At 40.1% G+C, this 19,794-nt stretch overlaps 1 long non-coding RNA gene across 2 annotated transcripts in view; it reads right to left on the reverse strand.

The window, feature by feature from the left end:
- Positions 1–19,794, reverse strand: part of LOC112835639 (uncharacterized) — a 51,819-nt gene that overhangs the window by 27,115 nt on the left and 4,910 nt on the right. The window contains exons 2-3 of one of the 2 annotated variants that reach the window (XR_003211276.2): positions 15,579–15,660; positions 2,005–2,048 (exon numbers count right to left, since the gene is read on the reverse strand). This is a non-coding gene — a long non-coding RNA (uncharacterized lncRNA). Of the gene's footprint in view, positions 1–2,004; positions 2,049–7,252; positions 8,253–15,578; positions 15,661–19,794 lie in introns of those variants that run through there. The other variant, XR_003211274.2, reaches the window with a different exon arrangement.

The following is a 19,794-nucleotide window of genomic DNA, read 5'->3' on the forward strand; positions in this document are numbered from 1 at the left end:
AACTAGCATACCTGACCTTGACTCTGATGAGCAGCAGACATCTGCACTAGAACACAAAACTATGATAAAGGTTGGCCCATCAAGGTGCCATTGGGAAATCCAGTTCATCATGTAACCAGCCCTTCCTCATCCTGTTTGGCACAGTCACGGTTAGAACCCCAGCCCACATCTGAGTGTGCTATTTCTCAGGAAGAGGGCCACTCCTTTCTCCTCCTATTCCTCTGGCTTCTCTTAGCTTCCCCCCATCAAACAATGCTGTCTCGGGCCTTACTTCTGACCCATGATGGACTTGGCTGACCTCCCTTTACCACTAGTGAGCAGAAGAGCAACCCAGACACTGATCCAAGCCAACCAAAGTGCGGGCAGCTGTAGTCTGTCAGAGTGGCAGCAGTATTACCTAAAGGCCCAGCCAAAGCACATATTGACTCATTGTGAGCCACCAGATTAGGAGAATAAGAAACTTTATCAGTAAAACCACAACCTACTTTGCTTGGCCACATTCTCAGAGACCAACAAACTGGGAACAAAGGCAGTTGTTCAGGGGTACCAAGAGGTAGAATGTGAGAACAGTCAGGACATTGAACTGGAGGAATCTTGCCCAGCTCTATGCTCAATTGACTTCCTTGCATATATTCTGTACCCAGACAAATCAATCACGTTTCTGCCAGAAAAATGCAGCCAGAATGCTTACGTTTTGTTTTCTGCACCAAGACAAAACATTCCCACACAGTCCATAGACTTTTGTATTACTTATTACTATTTGTAATTATTTTACTTGGTTGTGCCCTGTCTCACATCCTCTGGGCTCACCCTCTACCCAGGCATTCATGCAGTAAACAGCTCTGAGTCGGTATTACCCAACAATACTTGGACTCAGCTACACAGAATGTCTCTTGCTTTACACCCTGGAACTTTTATGACATGGGAGCACCCAGAAGTGAGAGATGGTTAACTCTCTCATTGCCACCAGTGGGTCCTGGAGGATACTGGTGGTGAATTCTCCCTGTTTCTTTCCCTAGGGCAGATAATTCTGAGGTATACCTACACTGGGCCCTGTCACTGCCTCTGCACCTGGAACAAGCTATAAAGGTCCCATCCCTGAAGATCAGAAGGAACATGATAAAACATGGACTTCCCCAAGAGGATAGACCAGCATTTGGGGCTAGTGAACTTGGAACGATGCAGCAGGAAATGGTCAAATGAGTTTGTACTAACTTTGATCTGACATATTTACAGAGAAAGGCCCTTGGCCCTGATGGGAGGATGTTTATATAACTCTTTAACATAAAAGGATGTTATCATCATCAACCAGAGAGAGAGAATGCAGTTAGGAAGCAAAAGAAAGACTCAGTGCATACTGAATACAAAATTTAGCCTAAGGCAGACTCCACTTGCAATGATTTTTTAAATACTGGTTTAGAGTGTTTTAGAATGTTTACAGTACTTTTGGATTTAATCCATTACAACGTGCTATCTAGACATTATAATTTGCAGTGATATGATTGTTCAGTAGGTAACTTAATTCACAAAGCCTCTCCTCTTTCTTTTCAAGTCAAAAGGGTCACACTACCATATGATGCCAAGCACAACAGAATATACATTTGTGAGGTTTTCAGAAGTGATACATTTCCAAAGCAAAGTTGGAGAAGTAACTAGATGAGGTCCAGATCAGTAACAGAATAATTATGACTATTCCTCGTTCTATCTGAGGATGGGTTACAGTGAAGAAGGAGTCAGACTGTTCTGAATCTACAGAGGTGATTCTCTTCGGGTTATATATGAAGAAGGTTCCCTCATACTGATGCCTTCAGTGGTAACTCGGGCTCAAGCACTTAAAGTAGCTATATGTGAATCCAGATCAACCCAGCAGCAGCATCGCTTCTCGGCCTTTTGGCAAAGATCAAGTGCACATCAACCCAGCAGCCCATCCAAACAGCATCACTCAAGAAACTTGCCTTGGTGACCTCAAAGTTCACACTTATTCAGAGTACACACTCGGCTTACCTAAAAAATGTCTTTGAAGGGTTTGAAGGGTAAACTGGTACCACCTAGAAAGAAGAGAAAGAAACAAGACTTGGTCACTGACAGAGTAAAGAGATTATTTGTGAGTAACTTCTCTCTTGTCAAGAACTAGCAGAGAATCATCAGAGGACAAGGGGCAACAACTTCGCTGGGTGATGTGTTTCACCAACCTGGTTTTACATTTTACCACTGCAGCGGGATTTGTTCCTTTCCTGTTTCCTCTCCTTATGTATCTCAGACATCATGCACTTACATAAAGAGACATCCTAACAAGGGACAACTTGGATCATGGATACTAATAAAATCTATGGACTCTTTCTTGAGTTGTTATAATTAAGACCATCCAAATTCAGATCATTACCAGAACGGAGATTAACAAATTCCCAGAAAAGATCCTGTTTTGGGGGGCGGAGCAAGATGACGGAGGAGTAGGAGACCTGGATTTCGTCTGGTCTCAGGAATTCAGCTGAATAGGGATCAAACCATTCTGAACACCTATGAACTCAACAGGAGATCGAAGAAGAGAGTAGCAACAACTCTCTGAACAGAGAAGCGACCACTTTCTGGAAGGTAGGACATGCGGAGAAGTGAATCTGAGGCGAAATTCGGGAGGATAGACGGCGCGGGAGGGGGCCTCCATCGGCCGCTTCTGGCAAGTGATAGAGCCGCGGAGCACAAAATCGGAACTTTTAGAAGTCGGCTCCACTGAGGGACGTCGCTCCAGTGGCTAAGCAGGGGGTGGAACCCTCGCGGGACAGTGTGGTCTCAGGACCCTCGGGGTCACAGAAAGACCGGGGGTGCCTGAGTGCGGCAGAGCTCCCAGGTATCGGAGCGGGGAAGCCGGATGCAGAGACAGAGCCGAGAGGCGGACTCGCAGCTCGGGGTGGCCATAAACTGTGATCCGCGGGCCAGTCAGGCCACTGCGCCTCCAGCAGGGACCCAGCAAGTGGCAGAGCCGGGGAGACTCCCCTCCTTCCCCTGGGAGGAGCGGCGCAGGAGCGCTCCGCAGGGATCTGCTGGGTTTGGAGACTCCACACGGGGTCGGGTGCCAGAGATAGAAACAATCGGTCACAGGCCGGATGAGCACGGAGTGCGGCCGGAGACCGGGGAGACAGGAGTGATTGACTGCTTTTCTCTGGGGGCGCACTGAGGAGCAGGGCCCCGAGTTCCCAGCTCCTCCCGGCAGAGAGTGGGAGGCCACCATTTTCACCCTGGTCCTCCAAAGCTGTACCGAGAGCTTGCAGGGAACACAAGCTCCTGAGAGCAAACCCGAGCAGCTTGCTTAGCCCGGACCCACAAGGGCGGGGCAATTCCGCCTCCGGCAAAGACATTTGGGAACCACGGCAACAGGCCCCTCCCCCAGAAGATCAGCAAGAACAGCCAGCAAGCCAAGACCAAGTTTACCGATGAAGGAGAACGGGAGAACTCCAGCGCTAGGGGAATACTGAACATAGAATTCATGGCTTTTTTACCATGATTCATTAGTTTTTCAAAGTTAATTTTTTTAACTGTTTTTTGTGGGGTTTTTTTTTGAATTTTTCTTTTTCCCTTTTTCAACCAACATCTTATCAATTCCTTTTTTAAAAAAACATTTTTTATTTTTCATTTTTAGAGTCATATTTTATCCCTTCATAGTAGTTACCCTTATTTTTGGCATATATATATGTTCTTCTCTCTTTAAAATTTTGAGATACAGTTTCTTCTAACAGATCAAAATATACCCTAAATCACTAGTGTATGGCTTTGTTCTAGTCTCCTGCCTGATCACAGTCTCTCCCATTTTTTTTTCTTTTCTTTTTTCTTTTTTTAAATCTTCTTCCTTCTTCTTTCAAACAACTTCTTAACAATTCCGTTTATAAAAGCTTTTATAAGTTTCATCTTTACAGTCATCTTCCATCCCTTCATGGTATCAACCCTTATTTTGTACATATATAAGTCTTTCTTCCTTTAAAATTTTGGGAGGCACTTTCTTCTAACAGACCAAATACACCCAAAATCTAGTGTGTGGCACTGATCTAGGCACTAGCCTGATCATATTTGATCATATTCTGGTTTTTTTGTTGTTGTTTTGTTCCGTTTTTGTTTGTTTTTATCTTTATCTTTTTCTTTTTTTTCTCTTTCTTTTTTCTTTCTTTCCCTTTCTTTTCTCCTGGTTTCAGGTCTTTTCTGATTTGTATAGAGTATATTTGCTGGGGACGTTGTTAACCTGTTAGCATTTTGTTCTCTCATTTATCTGTTCTCCTCTGAACAAAATGACAAGATGAAAAAAATCACCTCAGCAAAAAGAACAAGTAGTACCGTCTGCCAGGGACCTACTCAATACGGACATTAGTACGATGTCGGACCTAGAGTTCAGAATCATGGGCTTGAAAAAAGCGTGGAAGATACTAGCTGGGCTTGAAAAAAGCGTGGAAGTTATTAGAGAAACCCTTTCTGGAGAAATAAAAGAACTAAAATCTAACCAAGTCGAAATCAAAAAGGCTGTTAATGAGGGGCAATAAAAAATGGGGGCACTAACTGCTAGGATAAATGAGGCAGAAGAGAGAATCAGCGATACAGAAGACCAAATGATGGAAAATAAAGAGGCTGAGAAAAAGAGAGATAAACAACTACAGGATCACGAGGGCAGAATTCGAGAGATAAGCGATATGATAAGACGAAACAGAATAATTGGGATCCCAGAGGAAGAAGAAAGAGAGAGAGGGGCAGAAGGTATATTGGAGCAAATTTTAGCAGAGAACTTCCCTAATGTGGGGAAGGAAACAGGCATCAAAATCCAGGAGGCACAGAGAACCCCTCTCAAAATCAATAAAAATAGGTCAACACCCCGACATCTAATAGTAAAACTTACAAGTCTCAGAGACAAAGAGAAAATCCTGAAAGCAGCTCGGGAGAAGAGATATGTAACCTACAATGGTAGAAACATAAGATTGGCAACAGACCTATCCACAGAGACCTGGCAGGCCAGAAAGGACTGGCATGATATCTTTAGAGCACTAAACGAGAAAAATATGCAGCCAAGAATACTATATCCAGCAAGGCTGTCATTGAAAATAGAAGGAGAGGTAAAAACCTTCCAGGACAAACAAAAACTAAAGGAATTTGCAAACACGAAACCAGCCCTCCAAGAAATATTGAAAGGGGTCCTCTAAGCAAAGAGAGAGCCTAAAAGCAGCATAGATCAGAAAGGAACACAGACAATTTACAGTCACAGTCACCTTACAGGCAATACAATGGCACTAAATTCCTATCTTTCAATAGTTACCCTGAATGTAAATGGGCTAAATGCCCCAATCAAAAGACACAGGCTATCAGATTGGATTAAAAAACAAGACCCATCAATATGCTGTCTGCAAGAGACTCATTTTAGACCCAAAGACACCCCCAGATTGAAAGTGAGGGGGTGGAAACCCATTTACCATGCTAATGGACACCAAAAGAAAGCTGGGGTGGCAATTCTTATATCAGACAAATTAGATTTTAAAACAAAGACTGTAATAAGAGATGAAGAAGGACACTATATCTTACTTAAAGGGTCTATCCAACAAGAAGATCTAACAATTGTAAATATCTATGCCCCTAACATGGGAGCAGCCACTTTTATAAGGCAATTAATAACAAAAGCAAAGAAACACATTGACAACAATACAATAATAGTGGGGGACTTTAACACCCCCCTGACTGAAATGGACAGATCATCTAAGCAAAAGATCAACAAGGAAATAAAGACTTTAAATGACATACTGGACCAAATGTACTTCACAGATGTATTCAGAACATTCCATCCCAAAGCAACAGAATACACATTCTTCTCTAGTGCCCATGGAACATTCTCCAGAATGGATCACATCCTAGGTCACAAATCAGGTCTCAACTGATACCAAAAGATTGGGATTATTCCCTGCATATTTTCAGACCACAATGCTTTGAAACTAGAACTCAATCACAAGAGGAAAGTCGGAAAGAACTCAAATACATGGAGGCTAAAGAGCATCCTACTAAAGAATGAATGGGTCAACCAGGAAATTAAAGAAGAATTAAAAAAATTCATGGAAACCAATGAAAATGAACACACAACTGTTCAAAATCTTTGGGATACAGCAAAGGCAGTCCTGAGAGGAAAGTATATAGCAATACAAGCCTTTCTCAAGAAACAAGAAAGGTCTCAAATACACAACCTAACCCTACACCTAAAGGAGCTAGAGAAAGAACAGCAAATAAAGCCTAAACCCAGCAGGAGAAGAGAAATAATAAAGATCAGGGCAGAAATCAATGAAACAGGAACCAAAAGAACAGTAGAACAGATCAACGAGACTAGGAGCTGGTTCTTTGAAAGAATTAACAAAATTGATAAACCGCTGCCCAGACTTATCAAAAAGAAAAGAGAAATGACCCAAATCAACAAAATCATGAATGAAAGAGGACAGATCACAACCAACACCCAAGAAATACAAACAATTATAAGAATATATTATGAGCAACTCTATGCCAGCAAATTAGATAACCTGGAAGATATGGGTGCATTCCTAGAGATGTATCAACTACCAAAACTGAATCAGGAAGAAATAGAAAACCTGAACAGACCTATAACCCCTAAGGAAATTGAAGCAGTCATCAAAAATCTCCCAACAAACAAAAGCCCAGGGCCAGATGGCTTCCCAGGGGAATTCTATCAAACATTTAAAGAAGAATTAATACCTATTCTTCTGAAACTGTTCCCAAAAATAGAAATGGAAGGAAAACTTCCAAACTCATTTTATGAGGCCACCATTACCTTGATCCCAAAACCAGACAAAGACCCCATCCAAAAGGAGAATTACAGACCAATATCCTTGATGAACATGGATGCCAAAATTCTCACTAAAATACTAGCCAATAGGATCCAACAGTACATTAAAAGGATTATTCACCACGACCAAGTGGGATTTATCCCTGGGCTGCAAGGTTGGTTCAACATCCGCAAATCAATCAACGTGATACAATACATTAACAAAAGAAAGAACAAGAGTCATATGATCCTCTCAATAGATGCAGAAAAAGCATTTGACAAAGTACAGCATCCTTTCTTGATCAAAACTCTTCAGAGTATAGGGATAGAGGGTACATACCTCAATATCATAAAAGCCATCTATGAAAAACCCACAGTGAATATCATTGAATATCATATCTCAATGTCACTGAGATCAACAATCCACATCAATAAAGAGGGCTCTAGATGACACTGATCTTTCTACTAGAAAAGAGCTGGATCAAAAGATAGGACATATAAGGGAAAACTGTTTATTGAGAGGCTGGGAAAGACCTCTTTGAGAAAGGAGTATTTAAGCAGAGACCTGAAATACCAGTAGGATTTACTACTGGTATTCTGGGTTCTGGGGCATATTAGTTGGCGGTAATGGTTAATACATAGATTCTGAAATTTAATGGCTAAACAAAACAAAAGTTTATTTCTCTTTCACATAACAGTCCAGCGTTGGCAGTCAAGCTCTGCTCTGTAAAGTCATCTAGGGATCCAGGCTGAGAAAGGCAGTTCTGTCATCCTCCTTGTGACTTCTACAGTTGCTTCCAGCCAGCAGGAAGGAAGGGGAGATGGCCATCTTGAAGAACTTCTTTAAACAGATGACTGGAACGTTTCGCTTGTACAGGAAGTTTGGCTGGATGTTCAGGTATTCAGATAGGCTATCATGGAACTAACTGGCCTGCCTTGGTGTGGTCATCATTCACTAGGATCTGGATGGCAATTACAGATATCCTACAACTCTTGCAAACCAAACTCACAACAGATACATGATACATGAGCATAGAAAAGTCTCACCTTGAAAGTATAAGCCTTTAATTAACGGAGTTACTGAACCTCTGTGAGACTATATCTTCCCTGTGAAGTGGGATAATGATAATATCAGTGCCTTCTCCATATGTTGGAGATAATTACTTACACTCATATCCTGTTGGTGCCAGATGGTTTTGTAATATGGCCACACCTAGATGAAAGCCAAGTAAGAAATGTAGTCTCTTACTTAGTAGGCATATTCTGAGTAAAAGAGAAAAGAAATTGTGGTTTCCCCTAGGTGTCTAACACACAGGCAGAGAAATTCAAAACTCTAAAGCCCTAACATTGGGAAGAGTTTGGCATGCTAAGAGAGCTGGATGGAAGCTAGGACAGCTTGGAGAAAGTGGGGTAACATGACACTAAATGCCAGGATCCCCACTTGCAATCAGCTCACAAGCCACTAGGAGAGAAGTAAGAAAACATGATTAATGTTATTATAATTACAAAAACACCATGTTTTGGTGGGAGAGGGGTAGATTAATTTTTCTCTAGACAGTTTATGGAGAGTGGAACATTTTAGATGGACCTCTGTGACTAAGAATTTGGGCATGAGATGATGGGTGGGGACATGGCAGGGAAATGAACACTTGGACAGAGCAAAGGCAAGGAGCCAAGAAATATATAGGGTGTTTCCTAAGAGTGGTAAGAGTTAGTTATGGCTTAAAGCATTAACAGAAAGCATTTGCCTCTGCTACTCTTAAATTGGATCCAAAGATAAATCCTACACTGGTAGTAAGGCAGCTAGAAAGGAGGGTAACAAAAAATCATGGGGTTAAAATGTAGTATCAACTTCTTGAGTTATATTTTTAAAACAAAGTTTGAAAAAACAGTGCTCTCTATCTCCACCTAACATCAGAAGACCAACTTTATTCATCTCTCCAACTAAGGAACAACCTTTGCATCAAAGTCTTGTTGAACAAGTTAGCAACTCTGATGTGCTGGTTCTATGGAAACCAGAAAATATTGCTGTACTCTTATCTGAAAAATGCATGCAACACAGAGATAATTTTGATTAACTCTGAAAGTTCATCTAGTTCCACAGCACTTAAAAGTTCTACTGTTTTTCCCTCAAAGCTTAAAACATGTTCAACACTTCCATTCACTTACACATACATTTACTCATTCAGCAGTGTTCACAAATGCCAATGATCTGCACGAAATACAAGGAACTGTTAGGGGATGTCAATAAGACACAGCCCTTGACTTAAAGGGATCCAGGGTCTCATCTGAATGGGAGAAGAACAAACACCACAGAATAATAGCAGGACAGAGTGAAAGACATGATAGTATGTAGGGGTACGTAAGTCCAGAAGGCAAAAAGTATCGCTCTGTGAAGAGGAGACAAGGAAAGCTTAGTGAGAAGAGAGTTATTAAGAGAATTTGAACATTGATTTGGATTTTGAAAAGCAAAGAAGAAACTCCCAGTCTGAGAAGAAAATCATGAGTCATTGAATACGATTGGCCAGGCTAGTTTAAGGGTGGCAATTGATCTAGAGTAGATGGAGCAAGCTAATCAAAAGGAGAAATGAAGGCAGAATGGCAAGAGAGAGCCGAATTGCGAAGAGCCTTGAGTGCTGAGCAAAATGTTTTTGAATTTGTGTCATAAATAATGGGAAATTGCCGGTCTTTAAGATGGGGATGGACAAGACTGGATCCAAGTGTTAGGAACAGAGCTCTGGCAACAGTATGAATGATAACGGGCAGCTGAGCTCAGTGAGCATGGAAGCATGGTCTCTGCAGAGAACCCTGCCGCTTGATAGCTGTGTGACATTGGGCAAATGATTGACCCACACCGTGCCTGATTTTCCTTATCTGTAAAACAGGGACGATAGTGATAACTACTTCCCAGGATTGTTGTGAAGATTAAACTAAGAAATCCCCACCCAAGGTTTAAACAGTGCCTGACATTTAATAAGCACTACATAAATACTTATATACACACAACGACATATACCTTCGAGAGAAACGGTGACAAGGTGGTAAAAAAAAAACCATCTAGTTTGTGCTAGGCCTATAAAGGGCCCTTGAGAGATGGGAGTAAGATGTCTGTGACCAGATATCCTGGTGTCCAATCCCAGGTAAACTTCTTCTTAATCTTCCTAAGACTCTTGTTCCTTCTCTGTAAATTAGAAGCAACAACAGTACATATTTCATAGAGTTGTGAGGAATTAATTTAGATAACACACGGAAGGTGCTCAGCAAAGAGCCTGGCACCTAGTGATCACTCACAAAAGGATAGTTTCATTATCAGAAAGTATGTGCAAGGAGCTTATAATCCCAGAACTCCTTACCCCAGGTAAACTCCCAGCCCTTGGAGGGCAGAGAGCAGACTTTCATTTCAGGTGAACCTGAAATGAATTCTTGTTCTGTCATTTAGAGCAGCGTGAATGTGGGCATTTTTCTACAATGAAGGCCACCCGGTTTCCTACTAAGATCATCAGAATGCTTCCCATCTCAAAAGGTTACTGTGAAGATCAGAAATAATTTATGTAAAGTAGCTAGACTGGTGCACACTAAGCACACACCAGCCATTGCCTCCCCCCACCCCCGTCTTTTTGTAGCTCCCTCCCACATCTGCCCTGAAAGAGGAAAAGCCACACTCCCTGACCTCAGCCTCATGCTCGGCCTCAAAGACAATCATGGCCAACAAGCCAGGCCGAAGATTAATCATTATTCTGGATCATGAATTATGGGTCTCAGAGAAAGACAAAGTAGAACCAAACTAACCCAACCCCTTCACTTGCCAAACCTCTTGCTATCTGACTCCCACTGATGTCTAACCGAAATTAACCACAGACCACTAATGAGCCAATGAACCATTGTGCAATGTTTTCGGTTGGATACAGTGTGGAAAATTGGAAAGAAGGAAGGGCCAACAGATAGTTGGGGGTTGAAAGTATAAATGATGATCATCATGACACTGGGACAGAGGACAACATATACATTAGTTTGGAGGAAGGGGTATTTTTTTTTCACATGAAAATACACAGAATTAGACCACCCCAAGTGAATAAGCTTTCTTCATATTGGGGGGTATTACCATTAAGAGGTGTTAAGTGGTTAAGAGAGCTGCTTAAGAATAGTGATTGTTGAGTTTAACCCTTGGACCCACCACTTGTGAGCAGTGTAAGCCAGTGTAATTCAGTAATTCAGTGGGCAAGTTATTTAACACTTCTGAGTTGGTTTCCCCAGTAGCTCCTAAATCATTACATTAATGCAATAATTAAATATAATAATCTATTTAAAGCAGGTGAAATGGATTTGGCATATAGTATGTGTTAAAAATATTTGATTTTTATAATCATGATTTAATATTTTAGCAAATTCAATGCAATTCACAATAAGGAAGGCAGAGGTGATTATCTATCTATTGTAGGTGGTGCAAATGACAAGATGAGTTAGACACCTACCTGGCAGCCTGAACTATCTAATTCTATAGATTTATTCAGTATGCCATTAACCTACAGTCACTCTCCTGAAAATGATTTTCCTTCTCAATTTCATCTTCTTTTCCCATTTTTTAAAAGATTTTCTTTTTATAAGCTTCTGACAAATGGCACTTCTTTGTTTCTTGAGAAATTGCTATTACTAAAAATTGTCATCAAGTGACTTGCTTCTCAAGTGCCTTCAGGATTGACTATTGCTCATAGATCTTTTATTTAGTTCTTTCCACTCATCCCTGTGGTTTGCATCTTTCTGCCTTTCCTTCTTTCTCAATGTGCTCATTATAATCTAGATTATACCCATTAAAGGCAACAAGGCCATTTCACCTTCTGGCTTTATGATAGCATTCTCATCACCTGGAAAATGCCCTCCTGTTCTTTACTTAGCATTTGCCAAGCACAAGTTTTGTGCCTAGACTTGTGCTGGATACTCTGATCTACAGATGCGAAGGTGGGTCTTGGCCTCCCAGTGGTTTAGAATAATGGAAGAAACAAATCTCATATGCATGAAATAACTAGAGAATAGAGAGTTATGAAACTTTCATGACAGTTTTAATGGAAGTTATGAAAATAGGGAGGATAATATGGTAAACACAGGACAAGGGCCCACCAAAGAGGGAGAACGGACAGACATGGCTTTCTGGGAAGCAGCGATCCCTACAGCTGGGAAAGGGAGGGGAGACAGTGAAGAAATATTTCTGTTGGCCAGATGGCTGGCTGTCAACACCACAGCTGGGGGAGTTAGTTCCTGACCTACTGTAGCCTATCTTGAAACACTATGCACTTTCCTCTATAGAAACATTTTAAATAGCATTTGTTTTCCACATCATTTATAAAGGGAGATTTAATCCAGAGAGTAGCTGAACCATAGAGCACTAGAGTACATTAGTAACTAACATTCTGTAGGATATAGCAATGTAAAAAGAACTTTCACTTACCTTGCCTTACATCATGCTCACAACCAACCACCCTATGAGGAAGTTAACCAACCACACTATGAGGAAGTTATAATTATTTTTCTCTCACCTTTTTTTTTTTTTCAAGAGAGAGCATGAGTGAGTGGGGGGCAAGGGAGGGGCAGAGGGAGAGAGAATCCTAAGCAGGCTCCATGCTCAGTGCAGAGCTGGACTCAGGGCTCGATCCCACTACCCTGAGACCATGACTCAAGCTGAAATCAAGAGTCAGACGCTTAACCGACTGAGCTACCCAGGCACCCCGGGTCTAGTTTTTCTTATCTAAGATCGAGTGTTTGGTCCTAGACAATCAAGCCATATTTGTTTCAGTGGTCTTTAAGTCTTCCAAGCCCTTGGCTGTCTGTCCCTAAAATATTCCATCACCTCTCTGCTGTGTCCCCTGACCCCTTGCGTAGCTAAGATACTTTCTTTGCTAAGAAATTTCATTAACCATGAGAGTTAATATTAAAAAGTGTTTTGAAAAAGATGGACTCTCTTTTGTCCATGTTTCTAAAAATCCGTCAACATGTAGTTGACAGAATGAGCCAGTTTTGGGAAATGAAAAAATCTAAGAGATGCAAAGTTGCCAGGTCTTATTTTTACAAGGCTTTGATTTCCGTCACTGCCACTACCACTTGGCCAACATTTTAGAATGGTTTCAGTTGTTTTTTTTTTTTAAGATTTTATTTATTTATTTGACAGAGAGAGCAAGAGAGCACAAGCTGGGGGAACAGTAGGAGGGTGAGGGGGAAGCAGGCTCCCCCCAAGCAGGGATCCCGATGTGGGGCTCAATCCCAGGACCCTGGGATCATGACCTGAGCCAAAGGCAGATGCTTAACCATCTGAGCCACCTAGGAGCCCCAGAATTGTTTCAATTATTATATTCTAGTTAAGTATTATTTTATTATTTCAAAAAACCTTGTAAATATGAATGTTGCAGCACACACACTTAAAAGATGGCATGGGCTGCAAGTTGAGCAGTGACTTCTGTCTAGTCCTACTTCTTCTCTAGATGAAGAATTGACTAGATGGATTGTTTTGTAATTTTCCTCACAGTTCACACTTGATATTGTAATGTCATGTCCCTCAAATTAGTACTTACTGTTGAGAAACAAAAGTCAAAATGACTTATCCAAGTATAAGTCATTGTCATGGCTGGGATTAGACCCCAAATTTTCTGATTTCTATCTCCTAGTCCTCAGCTAAATACACGGGACTCTACTCATCTGATCTCTATTTCTATAAGGCCAATACCAGTACTCATCGAAATAGAAAGCTGTCATGGACGATAGAGTTAGTCTTTCCTGGTCTTCTGTAGGCTCCCATAGTCATCTTTGCAACTCACAGAGCACTTCTTGATCCTTTCATTAAAAAGGTGAGATTTGCTTACCAGCCAACTAACTTGTGTTAACCTATCTTTTGTTTGCAGTGTGGATTTAGCCCCAAGTGTGCAAATGAAAAGTGGAGCTTATTTCTTCATAGTGAATTTGATAAGTGTTGACTTACAGTGTTGAGAATAATCATAGTTCTACTTATGTCCAGGATCTTGAATTCTTCTTAGGTCATGCCTGAGAGACATTTTGTGGATTGGAAGATTATCTCTTTCCCTCCTGCCTAGAGATGATATGTTACACAATCCCACGAAAAAGCCTGGCTGCAGAACCCAGCACCCAGAGGAAGTCAGGGGACTTGGCAGGACATGCAGCTGTCCTCAAATGCAAAATATGGCGGCTCAAAAAAAACAAAGTACAAGAAGCTTCCAGCCACCAGAGAAACTAGGAAAGCAATAGATCTAGCTGAAATGAGGAAGTAGAAGCCACCTTTGAATACTATTGTGAGGCAGAGAGAATAGGAAAGCCTGGAGGAGAGAGACTGGAAAGACTCCAAGAAGACCTGGTCTTTCTAGAGTAAGTGGCAGCACAGACAGAATTCTCCAGAACTTTCGGGAAAGCACTAAAGACTCCAAAGCATATGTTTAAGGAGTAAAATGGTTGACTTGGGAAACACAGTATAAGAGTTGCAAACACTACTTTAACTTGTTAAACTAATATCAGTTGAAGTAAATAGCTGGCTCCCATTTGGAAAACAACTTGTCTTCTAAATGACTAGAAATTTGGAATTCTTCGGGGGTAAGAGCCACTACAGAGAAGCAAATAAGGGGTCAACAGGTAGAAAGAATAGAAAGTCTCATGAGAAGTTCTAAATAAATTTTCATTCAAAGGAATCTGGAGCTTTAAAACAAAATCATGTCTTTGACACAGGAATTATACTTCTAGGAATATATCCCAAAAGACAATCTTAAATAATTGAATAAAAAACATTAAACACAAAGATATCAATGTAATACTTTTATGGTTAAAAATGAGAGCTATGTAAATTCTTAAAAACAGGGAAATTATTCAATAAATAATATATACCATAGAAAATGAAGTCATAATATTAAAACAACTTAAAATATTTTAAATTATGCATTATGATGTATCAAATGAAAAAAATGAAAACTTTGCACTGGCATAATATTCTGTACGTGCACAAAAGCATGAAAATATAGAATGATTATCTCTTAACAATGTAATTATGAGTGACATTTATTTTTTAATTATTTTCCAAATGTTCTAAAGACCATGGGAAGCAGTCTGACATAATGCAAAAAACTCAAGATCTGCATTTAGCTAGCTGGCTTATCATTTTTACTAGCCCTACAACCTCATATATTCTACTAGCTTTGTGATCTTGGGCATTTTACTTAAAATTCTTGGGGCCTTAGTTTCCTCATCTGTGAAAATGGGATAATAATAATAACTACCTCATAAGGCTGCCTTAAAGAATAATGAAATAATGTAAATTATTAAATGAAATTAATTAAATGAAATAATGTACTGCATGAACAGTCCTGGCAAATAGTTAACTGTTTGATTAATTTTAGCCATTCATTACCTTAAAAAAAAAAAGAAAATGCACGCGCATGTTTGTGTGTGTGTGTGTGTGTGTACACACACCTACTCAAGCATACATATTCAAGTTTTAAAACAATAAAAATAAACACAGCTGATAATATAAAAGGACAGTTGAGTATTGTTAAAAAAAAAAACCCTTTTAATCACACTTAGTTTGCTTAAGACCTAGGGAGGAGCCTGACAGAGGGTAGGCTGGTCAGGGCAGTGAGTGTGGGCTCTGCCCAAGCAAAGTGTGCCTCTTCCCTGTAACCTTGTTTATCCCTGTTCCTCATGGATCACATTTGTTCAGTCCTCTCCTGATTGCTCAGTGCTTTGGAAATGGATGGGACATTATAGAAATTTTTCTTCTAGAAGTAGAGGTTTTTCTACAAACCATTGAATATGGGACGTCTAATGTTCAAATACTTTTTCTTCATTCCCTGGGGGCCACAAACTCCATCTTCTCTACAGGTCTGCTGTAGAAAGGGAGGAAATATTAGAACAATTCATTGAATTCACTTTCTATATTTTTTCCAGTACCCTGCAAGTTATAGTAGGTCTCTATCTCAGCATAAAGGGAGCACAGGGTGGATGGAAAAGGCCAAACCTCCAGAGAGTAAAACTCCTGGAGACCTGAGCAGTATAATCCCAGTTCTCCATTAATGACCTTTTTCTATGGTGTGGTTTAGAAGAAAAGCATAGAATCAAATTTTAGCTCTGGATTTACTACAGTTGAAATCAAGCAAATTACTGAGTTTCTGAATGCTAAATTTCCCACCTATAAATTAGGATTATAAATAGTTACTTCAGAGAGTTATAGGAAGGACTAATGAAATATTACTTGGAGTAAGATATGTGACATGGGGGCACCTGGGTGTCTCAATCATTTGATCGGTCTGCCTTTGGCTCAGGTAGTAATCCCGGGGTCCTGGGATCGAGTCCCACATCAGGTTCCCTGCTCATCGGGGAGTCTGCTTCTCCCTCTGCCTCTCCCCCTCTTGTGCTCTCTCTCAAATAAATAAACAAAATCTTATAAAAAAAAAAGATATGTGGTATACAGTAAGCATCCATCAAGTGGCAGCTACTACTACAGAAACTAAAGAAGAAAGGGAAGTGTGGAGTTTCCACGATGATAAGTGCTAATAATTGCTAACATTTAATATGTGTCAAGCACTAGTTTGAGCATTTTATCTATAATAATGCAGTTAATCCTCACAACAGCCTTAAGAGTTGGGGAATATTATTAATCTATTCAATATTAATTTGTACAATATTAATTCTCTCTGTTTTATATATAAGGAGGCTACTGAATATAAAATGTAGTTTGGAGATACTTCGGAGCTCCTTCAAACTCTGTTAATATCTATCTATATTATAAAACTTCTCTTTCACTCTAGACTCTGAACTCTCTCTTCAATGACAGATCTTTGTATTCCCAGGTTTGCTTGGCTTATGGAAAATATACAATAACTATATATATTTTTCATTTTTTTATTGTTATGTTAATCACCATATATTGCATCATTAGTTTTTACAATAAATATATTTTAAAGAGAAACGCTCTGCCCCCAAGAATGGAAATTAGTTCTACCCTCAGTGCAGAAATTCATTTCATTTAAGATTTCAATGGCTACAAAGGAACAGACGAGTTGTATCTTCTCCATCTACAATACATATTTTGAGATCAAAGTTTTATAGTAATGATCAAGATCATTCATCAGTTTGCATTAAATAACAATTCAATAGAGATCATATGCTAGGTGTCACGGATTATACTGCTACTTTGGATCTCTGCTGCTTATTGTGTTTTGGGCACTTTCTGCTGTTTTCATGAGCCCACCGAATCAACCACAACATAGTTCATTCCATTCATCTGGTTTTGCTCAAAGCCTATGTCTACACAATTAATCAATTCAAATGTGCAGAAATTTGAATGAGCCATTAGATGATAGAAATAACCAGGGACCAGGCCACAGTCTGAGGAATTTTGTTAAGTGGCCACAGATATGGCTGAAGTCAAACACACTGGGATTTGCACATCACTGAACTGCGAGCAATGCATTAGAATGTGTACTAGCAAAAAGTCTGATCTGAAATTCTCTTCTGCATTAGGACATCAAAGAAAGCAAATGGCAAAGAATGTTTACTGTCATCGTAATACATCTGTTGGAACTCTACAATGTCCTTCAGCATAGTATTTTTTGAAATGAGTGAATTTCCTTGAGACATTTCAGGGAAGAGTGAGTGATTAATTGACTTTGGCACAATATATTTCTTTTCTGTTTATATGCATATTTAAAAAATAGGACTTCTACATAACTTTAAAACATTCATATGTAAGTGGTTCGTGGCTTGGGTATTTAACTTTCTGAGTCATCATTTTACTGGCTTATGGAAATGCTGTGGTTGTTCAGGTATGTGTTTTTATATTCCAGTTGTTAGAAAAGCCTTTAATTTCCTTTAGACTTTTGCTCTTCAGTAATACAAAGTGACCCTCGTTTAAAGATGCAGCTACCCATGCTAATGGTTGCCAGGAAACATCTCCTTTGAAATAAACATGCAACCTTTCCTTTAGAGAGTGGTTTTGATTGTTATTTGCAAGCACTCTCAATGTTTATATCACTTTCTTTTTGCTAAACTGTTTTAGGGATCTTACATAACTTTGAAATAAATGTTAGTCAAATGTTGATTCTGGTACTATAACAGAAAGATTGAGGGCAGGGAGAATGAGGCTTTATAAAATATGTTACATATTTCATATTAGAATGCTCCATAATTAATGCATCACTCTCCTGAGAACTTCAAAGAAGATGCCATACTGGTAGGAATATTATTCACTATAGGCCAACAATTTCACATTCTAAATTGAATGGTCAGAGATAACGGAATGTAGAAAGTCCTGCACATTTTAGCAAAGGATTATGATTTAAAAGATATGACTCTAGACAAGTCAAGCTGACTGATAAGGACATAAATATATAAACAAAGACTGTCATCTTGAATATAAATACCCGTTTCCTGGCAGGCTAAAGATACATATACAGGGGCGCCTGGATGGCTCAGTTGGTTAAGCATCTGACACTTGATCTCAGCTCAGGTCTTGCTCTCAGGGTCGTGGGTTCAAGCCTCATTTTGGTCTACACACTGGGCATGGAGCCTACTTAAAAAACAAACAAGTAGGGTGCCTGGGTGGCTCAGTCGATTAAGTGTTGGCCTTTGGCTCAGGTCATGATCCCAGAGTCCTGGGACCAAGGCCCGCATTGGACGGGAAAATCTGCTTCTCCCTCTCTCTCTCTACCCCTTGCCCTGCTCTTGCTCTCTCTCTCTCTAGCTCTCTCTCTCTCAAATAAACAAATAATCTTTTAAAAAGTTAAAAAATTAAAAAATAGATAAAATAAAGATACATATCCAACTACTAGTAAATGAAATACCAAGAGGTAATACAGAGGTAGGTTAATGACCTACTCTGGAAGGGGAGATGCCTATATCTACACAATGAATAAAAACATGGTGTAGGATCTCAGTCAGACAGAAGCTTAAAGAGAAGTCATATATTCAGCAAAGACCTCTTTTGGAAAATATCCATTAGGAACTTCAGGGATAAACTTGAGCTTCCTAAAGCCAAGGGTGACCTATGGCTTCCCGGGAGTTTTAATATGTAGTCTCAACCTTAGCCTGGAGGTAATCAGATCACCTGTCGAGACTTCTGGGAGGTTGGCACGGATTTTGTAAAGACAGAGTTCACTTGGCACCATGGTCAGATGAAATCAGGTAATATAAGAGTCAAGGAAAATAGAATTTCCTCAAAGAAGGACTCCACATGAAGACAGAAGTGTTGGGAACTGCAGAACCTCTGCCCTCTACTCGTTACCTGAGGCATCCACCCCCCACCCCCGAACACACAGGCAGAGAGTGGTAAGTCCTGGGGTCTCTGGAGCACTAAGGAAATGTGGGTAATGTTGGAGGGAATGCACATCATTTAATACTGGCTACACTTTCAATTAAAATATCAATTCAGTAACAATTTATAGTGAAATGGATAAAAACCCAGACCAGGTGATTCTCCTCTGTGACACCGTAGACAGATTTTGGTACGTACTAACGTTATTTTCTAGCTGGAATGGGCCAGCTCGGAGGTGACACTCCAAGGTTGGGGCACTGGTCTTCAGGATCTGGTAGATACATCCATGGATCGGGGAAATAGGGAGAAGGAGTTCTGACCTCTCCCACCACCAGACCCAGCTACCCACTTGCAGATTTTGTCCTTCTGGAACTCATAACTAAGCTCTCACAACTGGTTCTGGGCTCCTGGATCAGCAGTTCACAGATGAACTGCCAGCATCCAAGGCCTTGTCTCAGGTTCTGATTTTAGGAGAGTGAAAATTATAGCAATTCTTTCAAAGAGGGAGTGTGCAAATTTTTTTTTTTTGTCTACAGAAATACATGTCTTTCTAAGTATTCTATAGATTATAAAACCAGTTATTTATTATTTAGTTGCTCACTTTAATGGTCTTTGGTTAGCATTTCTTTGTTCCTATGTTGTCTTCCCTTTTTGGAAATACCAAGTTATCCCAAAACACTCATCTTAGTTTAATCTCAGGACGGTGGTA

This window comes from Callorhinus ursinus, unplaced genomic scaffold, assembly GCF_003265705.2.
Source record: "Callorhinus ursinus isolate GAN/ISIS: 27379988/994484 unplaced genomic scaffold, GSC_fseal_2.0 scaffold4, whole genome shotgun sequence".
NCBI lineage: Eukaryota > Metazoa > Chordata > Mammalia > Carnivora > Otariidae > Callorhinus > Callorhinus ursinus.